Source organism: Cryptomeria japonica, chromosome 8 (genome assembly GCF_030272615.1).
Source record: "Cryptomeria japonica chromosome 8, Sugi_1.0, whole genome shotgun sequence".
NCBI classification, from domain to species: Eukaryota; Viridiplantae; Streptophyta; class Pinopsida; order Cupressales; family Cupressaceae; genus Cryptomeria; species Cryptomeria japonica.
Genome location: NC_081412.1, coordinates 288316929 through 288331286, shown reverse-complemented (window position 1 = coordinate 288331286; position 14358 = coordinate 288316929).

The window sequence follows — 14358 nt, the reverse complement described above, 5'->3', positions numbered from 1 at the left end:
GCGATACCGATCCCAAACTTGATTGAACTAAGGAACGATAGAAAATCAAAAGATACCAAACTTGAACTTGATTGATCAAGAAGCGGATCTTACTAATCTAGAACTTGATTGATCTAGACACAACAAGCAAAGATAAAAATCGATCTTGAACTTGATTGATCAAGATACAATGAGCGAAAAATAAACTGTCCAGCTTGATTTGAAGCGATGAAACTGAACACTTGATTAGATTTAGCGTGTGATCAAAGATACTCTTTAAACTTTTGATTAAGTTTAAACAAATAATCAGCTTGATGAAAAGTGATGAAACTGATTAATGTTAAGAGATTGATTCAGATGAAGGACAAATATCAGCTTGATATGAAGCTGTGTGGGGGAAAAAGTGACACTAAGCAAACATGCCCTAATCTCACTTTCAATCACACACTTGTGGAATATGAAAGAGCCTAGAGGTATCACACAATTGGCTACTTCTTTTTGTGGAAGAGAGAGCCACGGGCTACCTATTAGGATTTCTATTCCTTTGTTGCAAATGATAGATAGAATGATGCAAGTTCAACTATTAACCCTAAAGTGTAAGTATGAACTAGTAACAAGATTGCAAGATTGAGATTAAGTGATGAAAAGTTGTAAACACAAGGATAAAAGGAGAATGCAGATGTGTACCTAGGGTTAAAATCTGAGTGGAAATGTTCAGGACGGGGGCGCGGGCGCCGCTATCCTGATTCTGCACCTGAAGCTGTTGTTTTGCAACCTGAAAAGCTGTCAGAAAAATGTTGAAATTGCTGTCTGATAGAAGGACCAGGGCGCCCAGCACCCCTGTCCCAAGGACCAGGGCGCCCAGCGCCCCTGTCCTGGCAGGACCAGGGTGCCGCATGCCCCTGTCCTGGTCTTTTGCTCTGTAATTTGGTGTGTTGTTCTGTCTCAGTCTGCCTCTTTCAGATCTACAACTTGCGACGTCGTCCGAATCCCGAAATCTGCACTTATATCTGAAAAGGTGTTTTAGGCGGCTATATAAGGTTTTGCCTAAGTCAAACCCCCGCTTTGGTGACTTCCACCTCCACGAATAGCCAAGTTGTATTGTAAAAGTAATGTGTGTGCAGACCTTGTGTGTGTGCAAGATCCTAAAATGCAAGTAAGCAAACTAGAGCAACCTAGAAAGTAAACCCTAATTGCTTGTAAATGATAATGTAAATGCTCCAAATCAAGATGCAAAGTGATCTAAAGCATGAATACAAATGATATAATGAGGCTTATGCAAAGACATGAAAACAACATGAAATCATACCCAACCCCAAGGGAGGGGTACAAGCCAATCTTCAGTCGGTAATCCCCTATTGCTCTTCAATGTCTTCAAAGCCCTAAATGGATGAATGAAATTGATGAATGCTTGATGGATGGATGTTGAATGTTGTTGAAGTCTTCAAAGATCTGCTCTTTCACTGCATAGAAGGCCCTTGAAACCAAAAATCTGATCCTTTCAAATGAAGAAAGAGAGCTCTTATATATGAAACCCTAGGTCTCAATTTCAACTTTTGGCCGACCTAGAGATTGAATCTCCTGCCAATTTCTTGGGGTTAAGCTTTATTTTATGATTGGATCGCGCTCCTAAAATTTCGGGAAAAATGTCCGGGACCATGTGCACGCCGGGCACCATGGTCCCGACAACTTTTCACCAAATTTTCAAGTGCGTCGGATATGATGATTTTAGAGCGAATCCCGAAGTTACAGCTGATTTCGAGATGTTTTGACCCCCGAAATCAAGCCCCCAAGTTCAAAATAGGACCTAATTAGGGTTTTCGATTAAATGATGTATTGGAGGAATAAAATGAAAGGGGCACACTTTAATGAAAAGGGCCCAACTTTATGATATGGGAGATGATAAAATAGAACCTTAGACCTAATTAATTTAATTAATTAAGTGCTAAAGGGGAAATGCAATGCAAAATGCAAAACGCACCAAGGCGGGTGCTAAACTAGGTGTGAAATTGTACCACCCTAGCAAGTGCGTACAATTTACGACGCTACAGAAGCGATGAAATTGATATGCCCCTAGCGATTGATTCAATTCAGATGATCGAGAGATCTCAACTTGATATGAAGAGATAAAGGTGAGATGCCCCTTAGCAATAAGAATTGATTTTCTTTAGTTAAAAAGATTTTTTTGCTCGACTTTTGATAAAGATTAAAATTTCTCGACATGTGAGATGTGAGGTCATAAGGTCGTGAGTATGCCCCCTTGGGAACGAAATCGAAAGATAACGAGGGTACATTATAGGCAATTGTTGGCGATAATAAGTTATTTGAGCACAAATTGATCCTTTGGAATGTTTGAAATTTCGGTGTTGATTGATGAGAAATTGAGTGCAAATTTTATTTGTAGAATAAAAATTGAGATTCAACGTTAATTGATGAGAATTGAGCACAAAGTTGTTGTGTAGAATTGAAATTGAGATTCGGCGTTGATTCATGAGAAATTGAGCGCAATTTGAAGAAAGAATGAGCATTTGATGAAAAAGCGCTAAGTGGTCCAAATTTTGAAATTGACTAGTAAAATAATCTCAAATTTCGATTTCGATCCCGAAAATGGAATCAGAACAGAATGTGTAATGAGTAATATGAAATGCAAATTTTTATTTTCTATGCAATAAGATGAATACAGATGAGTGAATAATGAAATGTATGAATCTATATTAAATGTTTATGTATGCAGCTAAACATCTCAAAACACAAGTACTCAATAGAAAAAAATGATGAAAAATAGACCACTTAGCGTAAGAAATGATGATGCTTTCAGCTCTCATTCAGAAGATAAAGAGATTATTACCATACCGAAATCACTCTAAATTCACAAAAAATGCAAAATGATATGCAAAATGCAACCTAAACCTAGCCACTGGATTTAAAATGCTTAAGATTCATCACCGAGCATAACGAACACAACAGGCAGGTTAGAGTTCCTTTCTTTTTCAATGTGCAATATTAATTATCTTGTCTGCAATGACCCTTTTTTCATTCATATCCTGGACAGATTTCGCAGGGACCCGAATTGCATCATAAAGAAATTCCCTCAAAACAAACAAAGAAATGATGTGGACCTCCCTGTAGCATACAAATGAGCGGAGTCGAGGTATGTGAGGCGATTTCACCTTGTTGTGAAGGCTCTTATCACAGATACCCAGCTAATTTATATGTTTTCAGATCATTGGGATCATTCCTACAAGCAAAAAACAAAGAAAATATTATGCCCCCAATCCTTGCTCCTCTTAGTCACAATAGACTTCCTTGAGTTACTCAGAGGGATAATAATTGAAAACCAATATAAAAGATAGCACACAAAGAAAATTTTCATTCATAGCTCAAATTGTTTAGTGATTGTTTTCCGTTATGTTGTTTTGCTTGTTTACTCAGTGATAAAAACTCTTTGGTAGTTAGGAGATAGGTGACTGACTCAGAGTGGACGACTAGGTTTCACTGACGGAAAGATGACTTGGTTGATATTGCTTAGGATATGTAATGTGCTCTGTCAATTAACTTAAGACTAGGAGGTTGATCAGTTTCAAGTCATGAGGGTTCCAACGAACCAGGATATCACAAAAGTGACTGAAATATATGTACAAGCGAAAGCAAAGATGCAGGAAAGCAAGAATGCCAATGTTGCGTTGATAGATGGGGTGCTTGAGTACAAGAGGTGCTTGTTTGCCAGGTTTTCACCTGCTTGGCAGAGATTCATTTTTTATTTTTTCTAACCAAGGTACCTGTTTACCAGGTTTTCACCACGACATTTTCTCTCTTTATATATATATATATATTTTATTTTTATTTTTATTTTATTTTTTTAATATATTTAATGATTTTTCTGATTTTTTTGATTTTTTTAAGGACTTTTTCCAACTGTACATATTGATAGCACAGAGAATGCTAAGCGAAGAATTTCTTCAATTGGATGGTGTTAATCAGTTCAGGGAGTTGTTCTCCTTTCGAATTTAAGAGTTGATAGGCACCAGAGCTGAATACTGTAGTAACGATATAGGGACCCAGCCAGTTGGGTTCAAACTTCCCTTTGTTGTCTCGAAACTGTTGATTTTTAGGATTTTCTCTCAGAACTAGGTCACCAACCAGAAATTCTCTTTGTCTAACTTTCTTGTTATATCCTCTGGTCATTCTCTTATGATATACTTTGACATGATCAAATGCCACTTGTCGACGCTCATCCAGCAATTCGAGTTCTTGCAATCTAGATATTCTATGATCTTCATCAGTAACAAGACCTTGCAAAGAAACTCTTAGAGATGGTATTTCTACTTCAATAGGTAATACTGCTTCAGACCCATACACCAAAGAGAAAGGTGTAGCCCCAGTAGGTGTTTTGATTCTTGTTATGTAAGCTCATAGTGCAGGATTGAGTTGCAGATGCCAATCCTTCCCAGATTTGTTCACTGTTCTATGCAAGATAGTCAGTATGTTTTTGTTAGATGCCTCGGCTTGTCCATTACCTTGAGGGTAATATACTGACGACCAGTGTTGTTTTATTTTTAATTTCTCACAAAGCTCATCTAGATCTTTATTCTTGAACTATCCTCCATTATCAGTCATGATGGATGAAGGTATCCCATACCTGCAAATGATATAATTTAAGATGAACAAGGTGACTTGTTTGCCAGTTGCTTTAATGAGCGGAACCGCTTCTACCCACTTGGTGAAATACTCAGTGGCAGTTATGATAAATTTATGTTTGTTAGATGAAGCAGGATATATCTGACCAATGAGATCAAAGGCCCATTGTTGAAAAGGCCAACGTGTAGTGAATGGTATGAGATCCCTTACTGGGGCATGTATGAGGTTCCCATGCAGTTGACATTTCTCACAAGTCTTAGCAAATTTAATAACATCTTTTTCCATGTCTGGCCAGTAGTAGCTAGCCCATAATAGTTTCCAAGCTAAAGTAAGACCATTTGAATGAGATCCAAAAATACCTTCATAGACTTTTGATAATGCACATTTAGATTCTTCAGTTTCCAGACATCTAAGCAATGTACTGTCCAAACCTCGTCTAAATAGATCATTAGCAATGATAACGTATTGTGAAGCATTTCAAGTTAGGTTTCTTTTCTCATTACAAGTAAGGTTTTCAGGGATAATTTGGTCTCATAGATAAGAGTAGATGTGGCTATATCAGGATGAGTCATGTCCAATAATAGCACAGACTATTTGGGTCTCAGGAGAATCATAGGCCAGGTAATGTAACTCTTCCACCAGGAATTCAAAGCAAAAATTGGACTCTTGTAACTCAGGTATAGACACCAAGGTGGTCATAGCATCTGCTGCTCTGTTTGTAGATCTAGGAATCTATTGGAATGATACAAAAGCAAAGTACTTCTTAAGATCATCAACCATTTTCTTATAAGGCATCAATTTCTCATCTCAATTCTGATATGTATCATTGATTTGATTGACAACTAACTGAGAATCTCCATAGACATACAATTCAGCAACCTTCCATTCAATAGCTAACTTTATCCCATTCACCAAAGCTTCATATTCTGCAATGTTATTTGTGCAAGGGAATAGAATCTTATAAGACTTTGGGATCAAATACTTCTGAGGAGTAATAAATAATATGCCAGCACCAGAATCATTTTGAGTGAAAGATCCATCAAAGAACATCTTCCAAGGTTGCTGAGTAAGATGCATTATTGATTCATCTGGAAACTCTATATGTAGCGGTTGAGTGTCTTCAAGTGGAGCTTCAACAAGTTGATCAGCAATTACCTATCCTTTTATGGCTTTGAGTTCCACATATTCAATGTCAAACTCTGTAAGGATCATGACCCATTTTGCCAATCTTCCTGTAAGTGTTGCTTTATTGAGAAGATACTTGAGTGGATCAATTTTAGCCACCAGCTTGACTGAATGTGCTAACATGTAGTGCCTCAGTTTTTGTGATACAAAGACTAATTCCAAGCATGCTTTTCTATTATGATGTAATTCATTTCATAGGACACCAATGTTCTGCTGATGTAATAGATGGCTTGCTCCTTTTTATTGTCATCCTGTTGTGCCAGAAGTGCCCCCAGTGATGAATCAGTTGTTGATATGTATAAGATCAATGGTTTACCTTGAATAGGTGGCACCAATACTGCTGGATTTGATAGGTACTCTTTTATCTACTGAAGGTGTTGTTCACATTCCTGATCCCAGTTGTATATTATTCCTTTCCTCAATACTTTTGTGAAAGGTTGAGCTTTATCTGCTAGCTGAGAAATGAATTGTCTGACGGATTGGAGATGTCCCTGTAGACTTCTCATTTGACTGATGTTCTTCAGAGGTGGCATTTCCATTATGGCTTGGACCTTCTCAGGATCAACCTCAATTCCCTTCTTTGAAATGATATAGCCAAGTAGTTTACCAGATGTTACTCCGAATGCACACTTCTTTGGATTTAACCAGAGTTTGAACTTTTCCATTCTGTCTAGTATAGGACCTAGCTCTTGAATATGTGTTGATCTCTTCATAGTCTTCACTAAGGTGTCATCAACATAATCTTCCATATTCTTATGCATCATGTCATGAAAGATGGTAGTAACTTCTCTTTGATAGGTTGCTCCTGCATTCTTTAGCCCAAATGGCATGACATTATAGCAAAAGGTTCCCCATGCATAGGTGAAAGTTGTCTTTTCTTTATCTCCAGGAGCTATTTTAATTTGATTATATCCAAAGAATCCATCCATTAGTGAGTACATCTCATACCCAGCAGTCATGTCACCTATCATATCAATGTTTGGTAATGGAAAGTCGTCCTTCAGACAAGCTTTGTTGAGATCTCTAAAGTTTGTGCAAACTCTGATAGATTTGTCTGCCTTTGACATAGGTACTATGTTTGAAATCCATTCGGCATAATCTATAGCTCTAATGAAGCCAGCTTTTAGTAATTTTTCTAGCTCAGCCTTGACTAGCAGTGCCACATGTGGGTGCATTTTATGAAGTTTTTGCTTGACTGGTTTAACTCTTGGTGTGATAGAAAGATGGTGCATGATGAGATCAAGATCCAGTCCTGGCATATCAAAGTACGTCCATGCAAAGTTTATTTTCTTTTCTGTGAATAGATGAGTGAACTCCTTCAATTCTTCTACTTGAGCTACGTGAATGATGTGTGGTGTCTCTTGACTCCCAATGTTCACTGGCTAAGTTGACTTGATCAATATGGAAGACCTTTCCTGGAAATGACTTGGCAGTACATCAAGTATCTCACCTTCAGTCGCCTCAGAGAGGTTTTCACCTTTAGGTACGTCCTTTATTTTCTCTTTTTTAGATTCTGACACCGCCACAATGTGGTTTTCACCATCAGATCTTTTATTTTTATTTTTCTTGTTTTTGCAACTAAGATACTTGATATCCACTTCAGCTATGTTTTCACTCTATTCGCTAGTGGAAGAGTACATGGGTTCAACTGCATTGAGATAATAGGCTAATGTATAGTCATTGGCAAAAGTAGGTATATTCATGGGTTGGTTTTGTAAAGTACAGTCAACTAGTTCTAGATGTAGTAAGGATAAATGTTGGACAAGTTCGAGAGCGTTCACAATATTGTCATCACAACTACAGATCGAAAAGTTGAGTTCCAGAAGGATACCTTGCGTAAGTGTTTCGAGACCAAGAAGAGTCAGATCATGATTATTAAAGTTCATGTTAATATTTAGTTGACCTAATCCAATAGACATTCTTGTAGCATTGTTCCCTAGGCTAGATTGGATGTCATATCGTGGTTTGACAGCGATAAGATCAGTAGACAAATTTTCATTGTTTGTATCAGATGATTTTGAATTTGAGACTGAGTAGTTATTATCCTGAATAAGATTGTCATCAGAGTCATCAGATGAAGTTTCTGAATCTTCTTCAAGTGATTTAGTAAGTGTATGTATGGTATCAACACCAACATCTCTAATACTGCAAGTTCCTTCATGTTGTGGTTCATTTGTCATTTGTATCTGACACGCCTGTTGACATGATCTTATTGTTTCTGTGACTCATTGTCGTCTACTCCATTCAGCTTCCTCTGGACTGATAACTGGTTCTTGTTCTATAGCTTCTAACTCTTCTTGTGTAGTGCTATACCTAATTGGTTCTATTTTAGCATAGGGGTACATAGATGAAAATCTTTCTAGTACTCTTCCTTTCTTGAGTCCTTGTTCATAATTTGCTTTTCTCCTTTGTCTAATTTCTTGTATTTCCTTCTCTAGTTTTATGCGCATCAGCTCTTGAGTACCATCTATGACACTGCTAGACTCTTCTGGAGTTTCTATAGTGGATGTGTTTGAGAGGTGGTCAGGACCCCATTCATACTCATTTGAGTCAGTCTCTGAATCATCTACTTGCTACCTACCAGTGTATGTGACTGGAACTTTTAGTGGTGCAAACAATTCTCTGATTCTTACTACTTCATCTCTTATATCTTCTGGGACCTCAACTTCTTGTATTATTGTAGCTGACACCATTGAAGCTTGAGCACTGACTATTTCTTCTTTCTTGACTATTGATTCCTCTTTCTCATTTCTACACTCTGATTTTGTTTGTTGAGTGTCTACTTCCTGTAATGTTGAAGGCGATATCATTTTCTGCCACTTAGACTTATAAACATGTTTTGGGTCTGATGTCTTTTTCGGATTGTATCCCAGTCCAACCTTTATCATTTGTGGATTTTGTTTGTAGCTAAATTGGTTCAGTAATACCTTCCTTTTGTTTACCCAGAGGACCAGTACCTGGATATCCCATGTGCTGAATCATTTTGTAGCCAAGACCATATTGGTTTGAGGAAATCTCACAATGTCGTACCTCCTCATTTTGACTATCTTCCTTAAAGAGCCAGTTAAGAATAGCATCCTCTTCTATTTCATCCGCCAGGGAGGTAGAAGACTGTACAAAGAGACCATCATACATGGTATTTAGAGCTGAAGTTTGTGTTCTCATAGCCTCTAATGGCTTGCCCAACTATTTTGGTGGAGGGAGAGAAACTAATGAAAGTACTAATTCTATCTTGTAGCCATCCATGCCGGTATTTATAATCTTCAATCTCTTTTCTAAATCTTTCATCAGCGCTTTTGGATCTTCATTTGGAGAGGCTGCCCTATTATGAGGCACAAAAGTATCTGCACCATTTGTCAATGCATTGCATACGATATTTGTATCAGTAAGAATACTGACTTCAGCTTTGTTATAGGGAAAATTTAAGCATTGATGGTATGTTGATGGTACTACCTTCATTTCATGAATCCATGACCTGCCTAGTAAGATATTGTATGACAAAGGAATATCCAATACTTGGAAAAGGACATCTCTTTCTACAAGTCCCACTCTGATTGGTAATGATACCATACCGTTAGAGGTCCTTTCTTCTTCATCCTAGGCTTTTATTGTTATTTTCTTGTCGGGATCAATGACATTTTCAGAGAATCCTAGTTGTGTAAGTAGACTGTAAGTACAGATATTCAACCCCGCCCCTCCATCTATCAAAACACATTTGACTATGTGTTTATGGATCATGGCTTCAATATGCAATAGATGGTTATGTGGATGATTTAGCGAGTTGTCATCTTCTTTAGAGAAGGTTAGATAGTGAGGTGAAGTCAGATGATCCACCATAGACTGAAACTGATCAATGTCTAAATCTTTTGGAATGTTAGTGGTGAGCAAGGCATTGTCTAGGATCTCTTTGTGAGCAAATGAGAGTTTTAGCAATTCAAAGATTGAGATTTGAGCATTTGTCCTTTTTAATTGCTCAACAACGCTATATCCAGAAGATGATGATGAAGTTAACCTTTTAAATTTGTCCAAGGTTGATTCTTTCTGTTTGTTTGACAAGGCTGGTGGGTTTGATGTTACTTGAGCTGGGTTGGAATAACTAGCTCCTCGGAGAGTGACTTTCTTTTGAGAACAGGTCAGAGCTCTTGCATATCATGATTCATTTGGTTTATCTTGGACTATAATCACATTGCAATATTTTGATTGGGAAGGCTCAATCATGTTGATAACATTGTCCTAGCTGGTGTAAGTATAATTTACCTTGGCACCTCCTTTGGTCTTTGAGGAATCGCCTTGTTCGTAAACAGGCAAAGGATCTTTGAATGCTTTATGATCAACATTGGTCGGGTGATTCCCAACAATAATTTTACTAGTGTCTATGAGATCTTGTATCTCATGTTTTAGTTTCATGCAATTGTTTATGTTATGACCTTTATTTTGATGGAAGTCACAATATTCATTTTCTTTGCACCATCTTGGTTTGACTTCTGGATCATATGGTTTGGAGTTATTTGGTAGCATTATCAAATTGTTTGCCAATAGAGTTTTAAAAGTGGATTCATCTGATTCTTCTAGAGGAGTAAAATCACGCTTAGGTTTGGAAAGCCAAGGCTTTTCTTTGAACCATTCTTTTGTTTTCTTTGGCGGATTTTCTGTTGTAGCCTTAGCAGCTTTAAGTGCTTGTGTACCACTAGCCAAGTTGAATATTGTGGGCTTTGAGTTAGCTTTAACAGTGTCTACTACTCCATCGTTAACAACATTCTTGTTGTTGTCTTTGCCAAATTTCCAATACTTGTTCTTCTCTTTAGAGCTGGATCCTGGTTGTGTTTCTTTCCAAGGTGAGATATCTCCCTTCTTTATGAGCACATCTTCCATTCGAATGGCATTATCTACCATTTTGTTAAATGATGGGTGTACTTGCATTTGTATACTATACTTCAGTTTGGGGACCAAGTTATTGACAAATATATCCATTTTCTCAGAGTCCAGGATAGGTCAAGAATACCTAGAGAACATCTTTCTCCACGTTAGAGGAAGGTAAGAAGAGGCTCCCCTGTTTTCTGTTTAGTATTGCAAAGCTCGATCATAATCATAGGATGTTGAATGTTGTATGATTATTGTTGTAAAAATAGTTGGATTAGTTCTTCAAACGTTTTTATTCCTTTGGGTAGACTCGAGAACCATTCCATTGCTTGACCCCCTAAACTCCTTGGGAAAAGGCACATGAGGTACGTTTGATCATGCATTAACTCCATACAGGCGGCACAAAACTCTCTGACATGATCTTGAGGATCTGAGGTACCATCATATTTGTCAAATTTTGGGATCTCAACTTGTGAAGGAAATGGAGGCATGTATAGATTTTTGTCAAATGGAAAGGGACATATTGTTTCCAGAGAATATTGTTTTGGGGACTTATCCTTATTCTTCAGTTCTGTGACCTCCATCCATAAGGCTTGTAATTGTTTGTGTACCATGAGTATAGGTGATTCTTCCTTTTTAGTAATGACTGTCTGAACATCATATCCAGTAGGAAGTTTGGCACCTTGTTTTGCTAGTTCTAAGAAATAGTCTTCCTCCTCTCGAGTCATGATAGCTTTCATCATTTTTCTAAAGTCTTTATCCTTTTGATAGTCACGAATTTCTTTTTCTGGAGGTTTAGTATCTTCTTCAGCTTCACTTGATGAAGAATCAGTATCAGTCTCATGAATATTAAGGTTGTCTTTGTCATTGTATTCTGTCTCATGTATAGTGAGAGATTCAGATTTATCAAAAACTGGTACTCCTGATGACAAAGGTTTGTCAGTGAGCAGGTCCTCTTCATAAAATGGATTATCGTTGTATGAAAAGGGTAGTCCTTTGTCATTGTCTTCTTTCTTACGAGAAGTCCTGTTTTGAGTAGGCATTTTTATGGATTAGTGTGACCTAAAGTTGTTTGTGATGCAGAGGTCAAGATCAATTTTAGAGCTAGTTGTTTGGTTAACGTATTGTTTGAGAGAAACAACTGAGATTTTAGTCTGGTTTCAAGAAAGATCTATCTTGTATAAGACGTCTATCTAAGTCGATTCTAAGAGTAGTGTAAGATTTAGTCTGGTTTCAGGAAAGATCTATCCTGTATAAGACATTATCTAAGTGACTTAGGTTTGATAGGTAGTTGATTGAACTAGTTGAAAGATGATCAACCAAATCGTGCAACGCAAATGGCAGAGGTACATTGTCTTGATCTGTTTATGCTCAGGAAAATGATAACCAATATTATGTTCGTTGTAGACTATTTTTAGAAAGTTTGACTGTTCTGTTCTGACAAAACCAGAGACTTGTACGACAAGTTTTTGAACCAGACTATAATTTAGCAGATATAGGATGACAATAGTTCCATTTCGTACAAGTTGCTACCTCGTATCGTACGATAGATGGGTATGTGTAGGACGACAAAAGAATCAGTGTAGTTCTATTTCATATGACACATAATTTAGCTCCAAATGATAGATGAAAAGACTCATACTGCATAGGATCTGATGTAGGATGACAAATTAGAAGACTCATATGACACAAGATCTGGTGCAGGATGACAAATTATCAGCTCGTACGATTGTTCATATGACAGAGACTAAAAATTCTGAGTTTTTTCGATTGCTCAGTATGACCAATCCTAAGATGGATTGATTTTGGACCAAGATAGACTAGTTTTGAATAGAATTTTGACTTTAGGATGGACAAGTTCTGACACAGACAAAGTTTCAACTTAGGATGGACTAGTTCTGACACAGACGAAGTTTCGACTTAAAATGGACAAGTTCTGACACAGATAGAGTTTCGACTTAAAATGGACAAGTTTTGACACATATAAAGTTTCTAATCACTGAGTTGGTTTCTTGTCTTCTCCAATTTTGGTATTTTAGTTTTTTGTTTCAGGGATGAAAACACAGAAAACACGTAGTATGAATAGTAACTCCAATCACAGTATGCAAACCCTAAGGAATTTGGTGAGGAAAGAAAACCTTTGCTTGTAGACTCAGGTACACACCCAATAGCTAATCAGAATACGACCGCTAAGTCTCACACAATGGATTCTCAACACCATATTATCTGACTCCAAACGCTAATGGGGGCACGAAATGACAAGTATCTTGGGAGATTACTATCTCTTGCACAAATATTATCCCCCTTTCGGAGATGAACCAGGTAGCTTCTAATTTTAATTGGAACTAGTAAGGGATCTCGTTCGGTGCGTCGAGATATAAACTCAATTAAGAGGTCTCCTAGCCTTGAAAACCAAGGTTTAATATACCCGAAGGTACGAAGGAGAGCTATTCCCGAGCATTGCCGTTGACTTGATTTTCATCAAATCACGTTTATTTTATAGTGGGTTGGAGTACTTGGCGTTTAGCCATTCCCACTTAGGTCATTCCCCTCACACCAGCCGTAACGGCTTTAAGAGTTTTTCAACCCCTCGGGAGGGCAGGCCTGCTAAAGATGTACAAATCTCAAACAAAGAAAAAGCCTCAAGGGTCTGGATTTCTGATTGTCTAGAAAAAGACAAGAGCATACTCTCCTACCTCTCACAATTTTCTAAAAACATGAAAGACAGATTTGTTCTTTAACCAGATAGCAATTCAGGTGCCTAAAAATGAATTGAAAGAATACACGATGTTTGGTCGATTTTCCTTAGGCAACCTGCAAAGACAGCAAATCAGTAGTCATATTGTCTTTATGTGACAAGCATATTCTTTGGCAAGCGTTCTGCAAAAACTGATTAAGCTGTGAAAAATTCTAAGATAGACAGATAAACAGTCAGGGTCAGTTGTCAGAATAATCAATTTGAATCAGAAAACCAAAATCATGAAATTTGCCTTTTTAACCAGAAAATACAGAGTCGTACGATAGAGTTTTATCTCATACGATATAGGATTCCCTCTCGTACGATACCTGCAGTTTTTTATTTCAGCCTGTGGGAAATGTCGTACAAGATGTACAAACAAAAATCCAAAAAATTTGAAATCTGGAAAATAACAAAAAAAAAAAAGTAGTCAGTCTTGGAGGTTGAAAAATGTAGTCTTCTGCCCCACGCTGGGTGCCAGAGATGTGTGTGTGAAAAAGGGTCTGTAGTTGTAAGAACAACACTTCAATTAAGTCATTATATGTATGGTTAGTAAATCAATAATCAATAAGTAATAAACCATAACAAAGCGACTAATTGCCTTCTAAAAGATGCGAGTATAAGATTGCTCTTATATTTTTTATAAGCAATACCAGTGACTAGACTACACAAAGATGAAGGATTTAATCTATATGATATTAACTATATGGATGCAAAATGGATGAATAATTCAAGCAAATAATGAATTCAACCAATATGGATTCAAGCAATATGGATTAGTAAAACTAAATATGGATGCAAATAATCTAAAAAGCACAATGTATTCAATGACTCCAGAGCGAAATTAGCGTGATAATAATCTCCAAGCGTGTTCTCAAAAATCTCTGGGGTAAATTGGAATGAGAGTTGAAAACTGAATTTATAGAGAGTTACAAGAGAAAAAGCTCAATTTAGGATTA